We start from the raw sequence: 8,861 nt of genomic DNA, 5'->3' as shown, positions 1-8,861 counted from the left end.
ACAAGTTTGGCCCGGACAGGGAAGCAACCTGACGAAAAGGCATTGAGTGATGGAAGCAGATGCAGTCAGGCCACCACGCGCTCATCTGATGCCATCCGCTAGGTTCGGTTGTATTGCACTCGCATTCTTGTGCTCTTCAGAAACACATAGCATGTCAGTGTCACGTTCAGGTAAACATAGAGGTTATTTTATTGTAGACGAATTACTTTCTTGGCATGTACGTACAATAGCGGTGTTTTAATATGCTGCATGGATTTTTTTAAAAAGTATTATGATTTTATACATTTTATGTGATAATACGATTAATTAATGAAAGGATTTTTGAAGATTGTGTTATTACAGACACTATACAGTGGTGCATTGTGGGTGGTTAAAGATCTATCTGTTTAATAACCACTTTCTGTGCCACTAGACCATTGGCGACCAAAGGAGTTTTCTGTCACACAGGTAAGCTGAGAACTGTTATGTCACTGTCTGTGCATCCTTAACACAATCATACAGTACACACTCGGACACACACGGTAACAACATCAGTCAGAAGGCAAGGTGATCTTCCTTTGTAACAGACACAACACAGAATCTAAGCCTGCACACAAGTGGGCATTTCACTCAAAAGCAGATGAATGCAAGTTTGCAGTTAAGTGTTGAGATGAGGGGTTTAAGCGAACTAAATTATTTGAGAAGTCCTGCATATTTCACCAGACAATTGAGTTATTACATCTTGATTGAACATTACAAGGTACAGGGGCGTAGTTTGTGGGGGGGTTAGGGGGGAGATAACCCCCCCAATATTTAAATCTATGCATTACAACCCCCCCAATATTTATACCATGATCACATGAAAAATATGCAGAATAATTTTTCAACCCCCCCAATGTTCAAACCAAATCTACGCCCTTGACAAGGTACATTTTTTTATTAAAATGAAACATGCACAGATGAATTGTTCTCAATAAGATCTATATTTATTAAAATAATAGTTAGTGAATTTTCATTTCAATCCAACTTTAAGTAAAAAATATTGATATACACTTATTTAAAATATTGTTGTTCAATAATTTAGTTGTTGACTTGCTCTGACGGTTCTTATGGCAATTTGTATTTATTTTACATTTTGACAAATTGGTATCGAATTTGTCTGACCTCAATCAAGCATTTTTGTACAATCTACTTAAAGAGATAGTTCACCCAAAAATGAAAATTCTGTCATCATTATTCGACTCAAAGGAAGGATTCGTTAATGAATCAGACATTGTTATAGGCAAGTTAAACTTGTGAATTTTCCAAAAAAACTAGAGGTTCTGTTTAGCACCAAAAACCTGAATCAGGTGCTGTTTGAAACCATTTTTAAGAGATCTGCGTTAACCAAACACAATCCTTTTTAAAACCACATTAGATCATCACCATTCAGTTGATGACATAACTAATCCAACCTTTCACTATTTCAGCACAGCATCTCATCAAGCAAGCTCCCCTTTGTAACACTTTCAGGTGTGCGATATCCCAGTGGTACATCACATGGAAACACACACCTCTACGACAGCTTATCATAGTGACACATCTCAAGATTTAATCACACGATTAATCAGCACTGAGATTTTGATGTTGGTGTGACAACGGCTCCATCACCAGTGTAGTAGAACAGGTGATCCTATTATATCATAATCACCATCCTATGATGATGTAACTCCAATATTTGTTTATAAACAAACATCTCTGATAAACATAATGAGATGGATTAGATGAGGCATTTCCATGAATAAAGAACTGGTAACAGCCTATTATGTAACAACATTCCTTGTTTTATATATTGTTTGACAGTGTAATTGTACTTGTTGTGTGCTTCTGTAATTGAGTTTGAGTGCGTCAACACAAGTGAAGTTTAATCTAACAAACATACAGCCTCATTAAGAGACTCTTGAGTCAGTAAATCCCCTACAAATCCAATTATGCCTTGTTAGGGTGAAGATGCAACCCTACTGCCCAGAGCTTGTGTTAGCCCACTGAAACAATGGATTAGATAAAAGACACACTGGTCACAGACAGGGCAACATACACTGTAGAAACAAACCTATAGAATCTACTCAATTAAATAACAATTTGTACTCAGTTTGTTTCAGAAGATTTCATCCTATGTGATTCTTGACCAAATCATTCTTTCAAGCCAGTAACTGGAATCGAACTGAACTGAACTTTAGTTTTGATGACGCAAGATGCACATCTGAAGTAGCTGAACGCTTTTTGAGCAACACATCACAAGTCGATAAACATGTCCAAAAAAATGAACGAATCAAACCTACAGGCAAAGTTGAAAGTCAGCTTTTCGATTATGTCTGACTCAAAAAGAACCGCATAAGCCTGTTCTGTCTGTTTTTTGTTGGTTCTTTATGATTCATTCATTTTGTACAGGTTCTTTAGTTCAACAATCCGTCTGGTTCATTCGGTGCTGCGCAAGGAGTGCACGTGCTACTTCGGATGTGTGACTCTCCTTAGCCAGCCCTATGCAAAGCATTCTGGGAGCTTAAAAAATCCACTGCCCAGTTTCAGTTAATGCTACAAAAATAATTTGGGGAGTCAAACTCAGTTCCTGGGGGGCCATTGTCTTGCAGATTTTAGCTCAAACCCCAAATTAAACACACCTAAACAAGCTGATCAAGGTCTTCAGGATTATTAGGAACTTCCAGGCAGGTGTTTTGGAGCTGGTTGGAGCTAAACACTCCAGGACAGTGATTTAGATAGTCCCAACTAATAATTTTTTTTTATTAAACTTAACTTCTTTTACATATATTTAAGTAGATTAAACACAATTAAATTAAGAAGAAACAAAATGTTTAGCAATTGTGTTGCTTTAACTCATTCAAATTAACAAGCATCAAAAATATATGTTTTACAGCTTAAGCTGCATGCTGCACTGTTACACCCTTCATATGCAAAAACATCACCACAGACAGGTGGACAAAAGAAAAGATAGGCTGTTGGCATGCTTTCCACATGGCTAGGGATGATCCAGAGGGCACCATTAGATGCCAAAGAAATTCATTCATAATCTGCCAGTCAATTATTCAGAGAGGCCAATACTAATACAATATGTTGGCTTGGAAAGAGAGGGGAAGCTTAAGAAATGGTGTCCTATTTTGTATTTATGCTGACAGTTAAAGACAGATATGGTACTTACACTTAAATATGCTAGCATGAGTGTGTAAACACTGGCTGGTCTTGTCATGTAAAGGTGTTTAGGGTGAAACCCGCTGCTCTCTGACACATCGAGGTGAATTGCCTGGTTTAATTTGGAGTATCCAGTATCATCAGGAGCGCTGCAAGCTCCCATAAGAAACATTATCGGGTGAGGAGTTCATCTCGATAATGGCTATATCATCAACGCACACTCGGTTGGAGGTCTAGGGCCTGCCAACACTTAGTTTATCAGACACCAAATCCACTTGAGTCAACATATTCCATTTGAGACTAAAAAAGCATTTGAGATTGATATCTCAACAACAACCTGACTGTTTTGAATTCACTGCTTATTAGCATAAAATGTTAGCATAGCATTGAAAATGAAGTCTGTATAAGTTTCTGTGTCACTAGCAGCACTAAATAGAATTGCAAGCCGTCTGTTTATACTGAACTGTTTTCTGGAGATATATAGCTAACTTTAAATTACTGGAGACTAAAGCTCAGGGCTGGTAACTGGAAGGTTGCTGGTTTGAAGGACATAAAGCACAATTGAGTCATGACCTATCACATTTGTGCCCTTAAGCAAGGCACTTAACCACAAAGTTCTCCAGCGGGATTGTAAGGGTTAAGGTTAGGCTGGTTAGCATGATCCAGTAAGCCCCGGCTGATAGACCTTAATGGCTTTTACACAGAATGTGTTTTTGCATTCCAGTGCGCTACTTTTCTGTTTTTTTTTTCTTTGTAAACATGCGCTAGACGGACGTGTTTGACCATTGCACTTAAGTCTTGTGACTTTTGTAGTGTCTCGTGCAGGACACTTGAGTTCTAAAAATGCGGTGCTCAAGTAGGTCAACTTTTAAAAAACACATCTCTAGACCTTGCTTTTTTTTTCATTTATTTGCCCTCCATGCATCTTGTTTTTACATTCCATTGCACTTATTTTCCATCGTTTTTCTATGTAAATATGCAATAAACGTGCAATAAAAATTAAATTCTGTCATAATTTACTCACTCTAAGGTTGTTCCAAACCTGTATGAGTTTCTTTCTTCTGTTGAACATAAAAGTGTCAGGATTACACCCTCAATCAGTCCTCAATCACCATCATCGTTCACTCTGCCCACTCGTTCACTATCACCCGAGTTCTAATCACCACCACCTAGATCCCATCACCAGCTCACCCTTCATAAACTGCACTCACCCCTTCATTCCTCGTCTGGTCTCGTCTATACATGGACACACAGACTCACCTCTTGATTCCTGACACTTACCTGAATCCCCGATCTTCTTCAGCCTGCTGATGTATGCTTCTGATCCCAGTCTTCATCACCTGCAAGAGAGACATTGTTATTCTACAGCTAAGTCATCATAAACTGTCTATAATCTGCTTACTCACCGCTTATCTCTGGAACCGATCCATTCTGCTGAATAAAGTACATTATATACTTACCTTCCTGTTTGCTTCTTGTCTGAAACCTGACAGAAGACCAGACCGAAGATGCAGAATCCTTCGGATTCCGGAGAAGATCATCCATCAGCGATTCCACCTGCCGCCCCCACAACCAGTCCACAAACCGCATCACTATCTTCACTTCCGCGTTCATCGGCTACTTCGTTCACTGTCTCTGCCAGTCCCATGGCCCGACCAGCGACATTCACCGGTGAGGCGGAGGACTGCAGTGGGTTCCTTCTACAGGTATCGCTATATTTCGCTATGCAACAACATCAATTTACCAACGACTCAGCCCGTGTTGCATTCATCATCTCCCTCTTGTCCGGAAGTGCGCTCCAGTGGGCGCAATCGCTTTGGGATTCCAATTCCGATGCAGTTAAGTCAACTGATCGATTCATTCAACACTTTAAAGAAGTTTTTGGCCAAGCAGCAGCCGATCTCTCCGTTCATGACCAGCTCTTCAATCTTCGACAAGGAAAATCTTCCGTGAGTGATTATGCTCTTCAGTTCCGTACTCTGGCGGCATCTAGTGGTTGGAACGAATCAGCGTTGATTACAGCTTTCCGTCATGGTCTTAATTCCAATATTCGACAACTACTTGTGGTCTACGATGACTGCATGGGTATTGAAAATCTTATCCATAAGTCCATCCGCGTTTCTCAGCGCTTGTTTGCCTGCGATCTATCCGAACCCACTGTAAGTCTTCCGCCCTCGGTTCCATCAAGCACTCCTCCAGCACCCGAGCCCATGGAGATTGGCTCCTCTCATCTGCCTACTTCTGAACGCCAAAGACGGATACTTCACTATCTATGCCTATATTGTGCTTCAGATAAACACCTCCTCAGCACCTGTCCAGTTCGACCTCCTCGCCCAGCGGTAAGCTCCATTCAAGTTCATCCGAAGATTGAAATGTTGAATCGCACTACTGTGCATCTCCTGACCTCCCGTGTCTCTGTCTCAGCACAAGCCCTCATCGACTCTGGCTCTGCGGGGAACTTCATTTCCACAACGCTTCTCCAAAAATTAAATCTCCGAAAACGCCGTAGCCAGCAAGATCTTCAAATTCACACCATCCTGGGTAAACCGCTGGGCAGAGGTCACATCCGGTATCATACTCCTACGTTAACTCTTCGCATTGGATGCCTGCATTCTGAGGAGATCTCTTTTATGGTGCTGGAGGAGTCCACCGCTGAGCTCATCCTGGGACGCCCGTGGCTGGTACAACATCAACCGACCCTCCACTGGAAATCCGGTGAGATCCTGCGCTGGGGAGATAACTGTCATTCATCTTGCCTATCTTCAATCAAGAAAAGTTCTTCTTCATCTTCATCATCGCCCTCTCTGTCAAGATCCAAGGTTCCTGTCTATTCCACCTCCGTCGAGAGTCCCGAGGTTCTACAAGAGGTAGAAATTCCAGTGGAGTACCGGGCGTTCCAGGATGTGTTCAGCAAGAAGCTGGCGACCAAGCTACCACCTCATCGGCCATGGGACTGTGCTATCGACTTGCTACCTGGAGCAACTCTACCTAAGGGACGTGTCTATCCCCTGTCTATCCCGGAGCAGAAGGCCATGGAGGAGTATGTGGAGGAAGCGTTACAACAAGAGTTCATTCGTCCATCTACCTCCCCTGCCGCTTCGAGTTTCTTCTTTGTAGGTAAAAAGGACGGAGGCTTGAGGCCGTGCATCGACTACAGGAACCTCAACTCTCAGACAGTTAAATTCAGCTATCCCCTTCCTCTGGTCCCAGCAGCCCTGGAACAGCTGCGTGGAGCCCGTATCTTCTCTAAACTTGATCTCAGGAGTGCCTATAACCTCATCCGTATTCGTCATGGAGATGAATGGAAGACGGCGTTTGTGACCCCATCAGGCCACTACGAATATCAGGTTATGCCCTTCGGGCTTTCCAACGCTCCCGCTGTCTTCCAGGGGTATATGAATGAGATCTTTCGTGAACACCTCAATCGTTTTGTCATAGTGTACATCGACGACATCCTCATCTACTCATCTACCCTCTCAGAACATCATCAACACGTCATCAAGGTACTGGAGACTTTGAGAAAACATCAACTGTACTTGAAACTGGAAAAATGTGAATTCCACACCACCACCGTTCAATTCCTGGGCTACATCATCGACCAACATGGCATCCAGATGGACCAGAGGAAGGTGGAAACCATTCAGAACTGGGCAATACCATCATCCGTTAAAGAACTTCAAAGATTCCTTGGTTTCGCTAATTTCTATCGAAGATTCATCAATAACTACAGCCGTAATCCTAAGCCCCATCCTCTGGGATATCGATGAGCAGATCGCACAGGAGAACCATCGCCATCCTGCTCCGCCGGGAGGTCCAGAAGGGCTCACCTACGTTCCTCAACATCTGCGTACTGCCCTTCTGGACTCAGCTCATACAGCTCCGGGCTCTGGACATCCAGGTAGCAAGCGTACCCTCTCGCTCCTCAATCAACGGTACTGGTGGCCGTCCATCTCCAGGGACGTTTCCCGTTACATCAAGGGATGCTCAGTCTGCGCCATCACCAACACTCCCCGTAAACTACCTGAAGGCAAACTTGTACCACTACCCATTCCCAGACGTCCATGGTCTCATATCGGTGTGGATTTTATGACCGATCTTCCTCTCTCCGAAGGAAACACTTGTGTACTTGTCGTAGTCGACAGATTTTCCAAGGGATGCAAACTAATACCCCTACCTGGTCTTCCTACAGCTCTTGGTACTGCTGAAGCTCTATTCCACCATGTCTTTCGTAATTTTGTAATTCCTGAAGATATAGTTTCCGATCGAGGACCTCAATTCATTTCACGTGTCTGGCATGCCTTCTTCAAACTCCTTGGAGTTACCGTCAGTTTATCATCTGGATATCACCCACAGACCAACCAGACTGAGCGGAAGATCCAAGAGATCGGACGCTACCTGAGGACCTACTGCCACCAGTACCAAGACAGCTGGAACCGATACCTCCCCTGGGCGGAATACGCCTAGAACTCCCTCAGACAGAACACCACCGGGCTCACCCCCTTCCAGTGTATCCTCGGATATCAACCTCCTCTCTTCCCTTGGTCGGGTGAGCCCTCGGAGGTTCCAGCTGTCGATTTCTGGTTCCATCAGAGCGAGGGGGTATGGGACTCAGCTCATGTGCACCTCCAACAGGCAGTGCGGAGGCATAAGGATCAAGCGGACCGTCGGCGAAGTGATACTCCTCAGTACCAACCAGGACAGAAGGTGTGGCTTTCGACGCGGGACATACGCCTCCGCCTGCCTTGCCGTAAGCTGAGTCCTCGATACATCGGACCTTTCACCATTCAGAGACAGTTGAACGAAGTCACCTACAGACTCAACCTTCCACCTCACTATCGGATTGCACCTTCTTTTCATGTCTCTCTCCTTAAACCTTTCACTGATCCTGTCACTCCTCTCCCTACAGATGTATCCACAGAAGATGTACCTCCTCCTCCCGTTCCTGTGGAAGAAGAGCCCATCTACCGGGTTCGCTCCATCATGGACTCCCGGCGGCGAGGTCCCCGTTTGGAGTACTTGGTTGACTGGGAGGACTATGGACCTGAAGAACGCTCTTGGGTACTCCGTGACGACATCTTAGACCCTACTCTACTCACTCAATTCCACATCGACCATCCTGACCGGAACCGATCCATTCTGCTGAATAAAGTACATTATATACTTACCTTCCTGTTTGCTTCTTGTCTGAAACCCGACAAAAAGAAGATATTTTGAAGAATGTTGGTAACCAGACAGTTGATAACCATTGACTTCCATAGTATTTTTTTCCTACAATGGAAGCCAAAGGCTACCGTCAACTGTCTGGTTACCAACATTCTTCAAAATATCTTCTTTAAGATTTATAAAAAATGTTTTATTAAGCTCTCGTTTTTTTTTTTACTCATTTAAATTTTTTAATTCATAATATAAATAATATGTGGATTATTCAATTCAATTTGAAAAAATTTTACTATTAACTGAAATGTGTAAATCTTGAAAAAAAGGCTTAATTTTTTGTATGTCTCTCGTTTATAAACGCAAAAACGTATTCTGTGTGAATGGCCTCAGAAGCATCTTTCTCCATTAAAATTAGCCCTGCATTTGACTATATGTTTTTAGTTTCATATGACTATATTTGAATAATGTTTTGCAAGCAACATATAAATCATTAAATTATAGCAGATGTTTTAGCAGTTTTATGGATGCCATTTGAAATC

The 8,861-nt window shown here is 42.9% G+C and overlaps 1 long non-coding RNA gene across 1 annotated transcript; it reads left to right on the top strand.

Annotated features, from left to right (window-relative positions):
• The first annotated feature begins 56 nt into the window (after positions 1 to 56).
• Positions 57 to 8,200, top strand: LOC311070616. The gene is made up of 3 exons (XR_014603702.1): positions 57 to 170; positions 413 to 447; positions 8,072 to 8,200. It is a non-coding gene; the product is annotated as an uncharacterized lncRNA (long non-coding RNA).
• The last annotated feature ends 661 nt before the right edge of the window (positions 8,201 to 8,861 follow it).

The sequence above is a fragment of the Abramis brama genome, assembly GCF_963993115.1.
Source record: "Abramis brama genome assembly, chromosome: 20".
NCBI lineage: Eukaryota > Metazoa > Chordata > Actinopteri > Cypriniformes > Leuciscidae > Abramis > Abramis brama.
The sequence above is the reverse complement of the archived record's forward strand: the minus strand, read 5'-3'. Positions and strand labels throughout refer to the sequence as shown.